Below are 8,561 nucleotides of genomic sequence, written 5' to 3'. Positions count from 1 at the left end.
GAATGATTTATTTCAGCTTTTAATTTCTTTCATCACATTCTCAGTGGGTCAGAAGTTTACATACACTCAATTAGTATTTGGTAGCACTGCCTTTAAATTGTTAACTTGGGTCAACGTTTGGGTAGCCTTCCATAAGCTTCCTACAATAAGTTGGGTGAATTTTGGCCCATTCCTCCTGACAGAGCTGGTGTAACTGAGTCAGGTTTGTAGGCCTCCTTGCTCGACATGCTTTTTCAGTTCTGTCCACAAATTTTCTATAGGATTCAGGTCAGGGCTTCATGATGGCCACTCCAATACCTTGACTTTTTTGTCCTTAATGCCATTTTGCCACAACTTTGGAAGTATGCTTGGGGTCATTGTCCATTTGGAAGACCCATTTGCGACCAAGCTTTAACTTCCTGACTGATGTCTTGAGATGTTGCTTCAATATATCAACATAATTTTCCTACCTCATGATGTCATCTATTTGTGAAGTGCACCAGTCCCCTCCTGCAGCAAAGCACCCCCACAACATGTGCTGCCACCCCGTGCGTCACGGTTGGGATGGTGTTCTTCGGCATGGAAGTCTCCCCCCTTCTCCTCCAAAAAAAAACTATGGTCATTATGGTCAAACAGTTATATTTTTGTTTCATCAGAGCAGAGGACATTTCTCCAAAAAGTACGATCTTTGTCCCCATGTGCAGTTGCAAACCATAGTCTGGCATTTTTATGGCGGTTTTGGAGCAGTGGCTTCTTCCTTGCTGAGCGGCCTTTCAGCTTAGGTCGATATAGAACTCGTTTTACTGTGGAAATAGATACTTTTGTACCTGTTTCCTCCAGCATCTTCACAAGGTCTTTTGCTGGTGTTCTGTGATTGATTTGCACTTTTCGCACCAAAGCACGTTCATCTCTAGGAGACAGAACGCGTCTCCTTCCTGAGCGGTATGATGGCTGCGTGGTCCTGTGGTGTTTATACTTGCGTACTATTGTTTGTACAGATGAACGTGGTACCGTCAGGCGTTTGGAAATTGCTCCCAAGGATGAACCAGACTTGTGGAGGTCTACTATTTTTTTCTGAAGTCTTGGCTGATTTCTTTATATTTTCCCATGACGTCAAGCAAAGAGGCACTGAGTTTGAAGGTAGGCCTTGAAATACATCCACAGGTACACCTCCAATTGACTAAAATGATGTCAATTAGCATATCAGAAGCTTCTAAAGCTATGACATAATTTCTGGAATTTTCCAAGCTGTTTAAAGGCACAGTCAACTTAGTGTTTGTAAACTTCTGACCCACTGGAATTGTGATACAGTGAATTATAAGTGAAATTATCTGTCTGTAAACAATTGTTTGAAAAATGACTTGTGTCATGCACAAAGTAGATGTCCTAACCAACTTGCCAAACCTTAGTGTGTTAACAAGACATTTGTGGAGTGGTTGGAAAATAGTTTTATTAATGACTCTAATGACTGTAAACTTCAGACTTCAACAGTAAGGGTTGATCTTAACCCTATAAACACAAGTGTTTAGGTTAGTGTATTTGGTTTATTCATGTTTCTGAGGACGGATGTCTTGTGGTGTTATCTTGTGGGCATCCCAAATCGCAGCCTAGCCCCTATATAGTGCACTACCTTTGGCCAGGACCCTATGGGCCGCCCATTTGGGACACGGCCGTTGTGTGGGCCCCAGCCGTTGTGTGGGCCCCATGCAGGGGAGGGTTTTGGTTTCAATACAAGAACAATTATAAAAGTCAGTCCGCCAATGTGTGATATTTCCATACAGCACCATACATAGATTTGTGTGTGTGTGTGTGTGTGTATGTGTATGTGTGTGTGTGTGTGTGTGTGTGTGTGTGTGTGTGTGTGTGTGTGTGTGTGTGTGTGTGTGTGTGTGTGTGTGTGTGTGTGTGTGTGTGTAGATAGATAACATCAGTCATCAGAATTGTTTCCTCAGTGTCCATTTATTCAGTCATAGATTTTACAGATCCTGCATAATCTGCAATAAATAACTATTTATAAAAAAAAACATTTTCTAGATAATGAATAATAAATATAAATTAACAAAATGTATTGATTCAAGAAAAATAGATACTCTTAACAATGATAATATACCATTGAGTATTGTGCATGATTTCATAGATTAAATAAATACATTTTATAAATAGATGGCCAGTTGAGGCATTTTGTATAAAGGTAACATGTATCTCCACTGTGGCTCCGGAGGGAAGTTTCCCCTATGTACATACAGATCTAGAATCAGCTCCCCCTCCCACAATCCTAACCTTCACCGTTAGAGGGGGAAATGCTAAACTGACCCAAGATCAGCTTCCAGGTGTAACTTCACCCTACACCTAGCCTTCGCAGTAGACACGGTTGGTCATCTACATGATGTGTGATTTGAGCCTCTGGGCTTGCCGTCTCTTCCTGCGGTTGTCCTTCTTATGGGCCAGTTTGGAGGCTTTCTCGTAGATGGTAATGAACTCGGACAGAGCCTTCCCCTGGACTGTGGTGTTACTGGTCTGAGACAGAAGATACAGGCATTAACTATCAGGTAATTAGTTCATCAGGTGTCATGATGACGGTGTCTATACAGTAGACTATACTACAGTCATGATGATGGTGTCTATACAGTAGACTATACTACAGTCATGATGATGGTGTCTATACAGTAGACTATACTACAGTCATGATGATGGTGTCTATACAGTAGACTATACTACAGTCATGATGGTGGTGTCTATACAGTAGACTATACTACAGTCATAATGATGGTGTCTATACAGTAGACTATACTACAGTCATGATGATGGTAGCACAGTGCAAGATAATTATTAATGCAGAAAGCTGCTGATTTAAATGTTGCGTAGTCCATGGGATGTTTCATTCTAATTGACATATCCTTAATTTCATTTTTTTTTTTTTAATATGCAGAAGTACATGTCATTGCTATGTGTCTTCATCTGCTAACATATTAAGCGATGACCATGTGAAAGTCGACTATACCAGATCTGTGTTCTACTTCATGGAGGGAAGCTCACCTTGATGGCCCACAGGTTCTGCAGGTGTGTCCTCAGCTCAGGTATCCTCTTCAGGAAGTAGTGTTTCTGGAGATCCTGAATTTTCCCCTTGACATATTTCAGACTCTCAATCACTTCCTGGTCCACCGTCTGGTTCAGCATCTGGCTGAAGATACTCCGATACACGTCCAGAACCACACTCATTAACACCCTCCGCTCACTGTCCTGATGGAGGGAAGGAAGGAGAATATTTTTAATATCTTTAAACGTAGTTTTGTCTCCAGCCTAGCCCGAGGGTAAGCAGTAGTTCCACATTGGTGATATTAGCCTGAAAGGGATAACAATGTAACTATATATCTTACCTCAAACGTGTCCTTGGGGAAAACAGGTTTTCCGTTGAACAGCTGGTCCTTGGAGATCTTCTGAAAGAGTAAGACATGATGACAATCAGTGGTGTTGCTTTTCTCCTTCAACTTGTCACAGTGTATTGCATATAGTGGACTCTTCTACCCCTAATCACAAGTATAGTGACTGTCAGACCTGGGCTAAATATGTCAAATAACTTAAAATACATAATTTAGTTTGTCAGGTACAATGGCAACAATGGAGTAGTCCCAAACGTGCAAACTCCAAACTACATCTAAGCTAAAGCTCACCTCAGATGGAAGTGTTTGAGCCAGGTCTGGTGTCTATGGGCCTACCTGGAAATGCACTGTTATGATGATGTCATCATTTTCAGATTCATTTCAGTCTCACTGACAAGTCTTTCCTGCTTGGGCAGGAAGTGTGGAACTTCTCTTGGTTTTAGTCAAACATTTTATCTCTAACTCATCAACATCCAATGTTCTCCCTGTTCTGTTCTACTGTTGGCCTCCCATTAGGACGGAGGTCTCCCTGTTCTGTCCTACTGTTGGCCTCCCATTAGGAAGGAGGTCTCCCTGTTCTGTTCTACTGTTGGCCTCCCATTAGGAAGGAGGTCTCCCTGTTCTGTTCTACTGTTGGCCTCCCATTAGGAAGGAGGTCTCCCTGTTCTGTCCTACTGTTGGCCTCCCATTAGGACGGAGGTCTCCCTGTTCTGTCCTACTGTTGGCCTCCCATTAGGAAGGAGGTCTCCCTGTTCTGTTCTACTGTTGGTCTCCCATTAGGAAGGAGGTCTCCCTGTTCTGTCCTACTGTTGGCCTCCCATTAGGACGGAGGTCTCCCTGTTCTGTCCTACTGTTGGCCTCCCATTAGGAAGGAGGAGTCTAAAGTTTGCTAATGCAAACACAGTCAGTAGAGGCCAATCTATCTATCTATCTATCTATCTATCTATCTATCTATCTATCTATCTATCTATCTATCTATCTATCTATCTATCTATCTATCTATCTATCTATCTATCTATCTATCTATCTATCTATCTGTCTGTCTGTCTGTCTGTCTGTCTGTCTGTCTGTCTGTCTGTCTGTCTGTCTGTCTGTCTGTCTGTCTGTCTGTCTGTCTGTCTGTCTGTCTGTCTGTCTGTCTGTCTGTCTGTCTGTCTGTCTGTCTGTCTGTCTGTCTGTCTGTCTGTCTGTCTAAACCCCTGTTTCCCCAGTTAATAATGTGTATGATACTTACATAGTGGACCTTCAGTTTGTCTATGTTGCTCTTCATGTTAATTGATGTGTACTGAGCAGCATTACTCCATCCTAAAGTCATCCAGCCCATCAAGCAGAAAACACATCACAGCCCTTGATAACACATCCATGGCCCTCAACCTCACGCTGAAGTTCCCTCAAAGCTCAATAGTCCTCAATCGGTGTACGGTAACTTCAGTCAAAGGCCTTGACTTGAGTTGACTTAACGAGACCGCTTTGTATCTGACACTACTCAAGTCTTGTTCTTCTGTGTCTGTCTGACTGATGCTGAGGCTAAGACAGACAAGTATTTATATAGTTGAGGCAGAGGCAGAAACGATAGAGGTGTGAGGTTGTGGGTTCTCTGACTGAGCGAAGTTTCCTTTAAATCACACACCAACACACGGCCACTGAACACCTTGTTTTTTGCAGCAGAGCATGGGGTCTTGGGTTGGAATCCCTAGGAAACAGGTAGTTAGACACATTCTGGGGAAGTTCTTTGGTGATGCAATAAAGTTCAGGTTGGTATACATGTCTGTTGACTTCTGTGTTGCTAGAGGACAGAGCCCTGTCTGTTGACTTCTGTGTTGCTAGAGAACAGAGCCCTGTCTGTTGACTTCTGTGTTGCCAGAGGACAGAGCCCTGTCTGTTGACTTCTGTGTTGCTAGAGGACAGAGCCCTGTCTGTTGACTTCTGTGTTGCTAGAGGACAGAGCCCTGTCTGTTGAGTTCTGTGTTGCTAGAGCACAGAGCCCTGTCTGTTGACTTCTGTGTTGCTAGAGAACAGAGCCCTGTCTGTTGACTTCTGTGTTGCCAGAGGACAGAGCCCTGTCTGTTGACTTCTGTGTTGCTAGAGGACAGAGCCCTGTCTGTTGACTTCTGTGTTGCTAGAGGACAGAGCCCTGTCTGTTGAGTTCTGTGTTGCTAGAGCACAGAGCCCTGTCTGTTGGACTTCTGTGTTGCTAGAGAACAGAGCCCTGTCTGTTGACTTCTGTGTTGCCAGAGGACAGAGCCCTGTCTGTTGACTTCTGTGTTGCTAGAGGACAGAGCCCTGTCTGTTGACTTCTGTGTTGCTAGAGGACAGAGCCCTGTCTGTTGAGTTCTGTGTTGCTAGAGCACAGAGCCCTGTCTGTTGACTTCTGTGTTGCTAGAGAACAGAGCCCTGTCTGTTGACTTCTGTGTTGCCAGAGGACAGAGCCCTGTCTGTTGACTTCTGTGTTGCTAGAGGACAGAGCCCTGTCTGTTGACTTCTGTGTTGCTAGAGGACAGAGCCCTGTCTGTTGAGTTCTGTGTTGCTAGAGCACAGAGCCCTGTCTGTTGACTTCTGTGTTGCTAGAGAACAGAGCCCTGTCTGTTGACTTCTGTGTTGCCAGAGGACAGAGCCCTGTCTGTTGACTTCTGTGTTGCTAGAGAACAGAGCCCTGTCTGTTGACTTCTGTGTTGCTAGAGGACAGAGCCCTGTCTGTTGACTTCTGTGTTGCTAGAGAACAGAGCCCTGTCTGTTGACTTCTGTGTTGCTAGAGAACAGAGCCCTGTCTGTTGACTTCTGTGTTGCTAGAGGACAGAGCCCTGTCTGTTGACTTCTGTGTTGCTAGAGAACAGAGCCCTGTCTGTTGACTTCTGTGTTGCCAGAGGACAGAGCCCTGTCTGTTGACTTCTGTGTTGCTAGAGGACAGAGCCCTGTCTGTTGACTTCTGTGTTGCTAGAGAACAGAGCCCTGTCTGTTGACTTCTGTGTTGCCAGAGGACAGAGCCCTGTCTGTTGACTTCTGTGTTGCTAGAGGACAGAGCCCTGTCTGTTGACTTCTGTGTTGCTAGAGAACAGAGCCCTGTCTGTTGACTTCTGTGTTGCCAGAGGACAGAGCCCTGTCTGTTGACTTCTGTGTTGCTAGAGGACAGAGCCCTGTCTGTTGACTTCTGTGTTGCTAGAGGACAGAGCCCTGTCTGTTGACTTCTGTGTTGCTAGAGAACAGAGCCCTGTCTGTTGACTTCTGTGTTGCTAGAGGACAGAGCCCTGTCTGTTGACTTCTGTGTTGCCAGAGGACAGAGCCCTGTCTGTTGACTTCTGTGTTGCTAGAGGACAGAGCCCTGTCTGTTGACTTCTGTGTTGCCAGAGGACAGAGCCCTGTCTGTTGACTTCTGTGTTGCTAGAGAACAGAGCCCTGTCTGTTGACTTCTGTGTTGCTAGAGGACAGAGCCCTGTCTGTTGAGTTCTGTGTTGCCAGAGAACAGAGCCCTGTCTGTTGACTTCTGTGTTGCTAGAGAACAGAGCCCTGTCTGTTGACTTCTGTGTTGCTAGAGAACAGAGCCCTGTCTGTTGACTTCTGTGTTGCTAGAGGACAGAGCCCTGTCTGTTGACTTCTGTGTTGCTAGAGAACAGAGCCCTGTCTGTTGACTTCTGTGTTGCTAGAGAACAGAGCCCTGTCTGTTGACTTCTGTGTTGCCAGAGAACAGAGCCCTGTCTGTTGACTTCTGTGTTGCTACAGTAGATGATAGTTGCTGGTTGCTAATGCTAGTACAGATAGATGCTGATGCTATCTTTCATTGACACCCAGGCTTTTTCAAAGGTGGGACACTGGCATCACTTTCAAACAAATATTGATATTGAAAGAATGTGGTTTGATTTAACAAGAAACCACTTTTGCTTATTCAGGCTAGTTGCTAGTTTCTAGTGACACCCAGGTTTTTCAGTTGTATCACTTTCACACAAATTGTAATGAATGTAGTATTTTTTAATTATGCTCTTCTGCAATCATAAGTCCATTTTCACCCCTGTAACCTCCAACTGTCGTCTTCAGAGCTGCACTCTGTTGAAGGACACTCCCACATATAAATACAACCCAGAGAAGCCAAGGCAGCATGACTCAGTGGTATATCCATCTCATCAATGGCATTTGTGGGTGAATGTGTCAACTTTACACTGGAACTCAACAGATACTTGTCAGTTTCCATGAGAGAGAAATGGTTCATCTCTAGTATTGATGGTGTCAGTCTGTCACCTCAGAAAGGACGACAAGTTGGGGTTTCTGACCGGCTGCGCAACACCAATACACGTCAGGTGACAACACTGAAATGTGGGATCTGAGTTAAAGGTTCCTACAACACACTCATCTCAGGACACAATCAAATGAATGATCTGACCTTTACAGCTCCAGAACCACAATCTGAAATAATGTGACTCAGCATAATTTAATTCACATCAGGAAATAAACTGGATGCTTTCTACATCCATTATTAAAATGATCAAGAAATAGAAAATGACTCACATTAATTAAGACGGAGAGAATTAAGCTCCCTGTGGCTCAGTTGGTAGAACATGGTGTTTGCAACACCAGGATTGTAGGTTCAATTCCCACGGGGAGCCAGTACAGAGAAGAAAAAAATGAATGAAATGTATGCATTCACTACTATAAGTTGCTCTGGATAAGAGCGTCTGCTAAATGACTAAAATGTAAGAAAGAACAGCACTTCAGTAACATGGAATCCAATTTGGAAACTGAATAAAAAACACATTTTTAAAAACCAGACTCAAGACATGTAACAGGATATATTTTCAGGGTGATTTTATTTCCAGGATATAAATACAGTACATATGATCCATTGATTGTGAACTATGATATCAAATCAAATAGTACTACATTACCACGGTTATAGGACCAATGGAAATTCCCTTCATACAAAGTTGATAAATATTCACTACTATAAATACTAATATTATGTCATTGCACTTAAATATATAATAAATATGTTAAATGATGTTTAAGTTAAATAAATAGCACCGTGAACAAGCATGGTGGCCAGTAGGTGAGGAAGCTGGGAGGCAGTTGTTAAGTCAACGTTGGGAAAGTGACTGTTACCCCTTTAATGAAGGTGTTCAGCATGGTGGCCAGTAGGTGAGGAAGCTGGGAGGCAGTTGTTAAGTCAACGTTGGGAAAGTGACTGTTACCCCTTTAATGAAGGTGTTCAGCATG

The 8,561-nt window shown here is 43.7% G+C and overlaps 1 pseudogene; it reads right to left on the bottom strand.

Annotated features, from left to right (window-relative positions):
* Positions 1 to 1,919: 1,919 nt before the first annotated feature.
* On the bottom strand, positions 1,920 to 4,971 carry LOC115181884 (interferon gamma 1-like; annotated as a pseudogene).
* Positions 4,972 to 8,561: the final 3,590 nt, after the last annotated feature.

Source organism: Salmo trutta, unplaced genomic scaffold (assembly GCF_901001165.1).
Source record: "Salmo trutta unplaced genomic scaffold, fSalTru1.1, whole genome shotgun sequence".
Classification (NCBI taxonomy): Eukaryota; Metazoa; Chordata; class Actinopteri; order Salmoniformes; family Salmonidae; genus Salmo; species Salmo trutta.
Note: the sequence above shows the minus strand (reverse complement) of the source record. Positions and strands in the feature narration are given on the sequence as shown.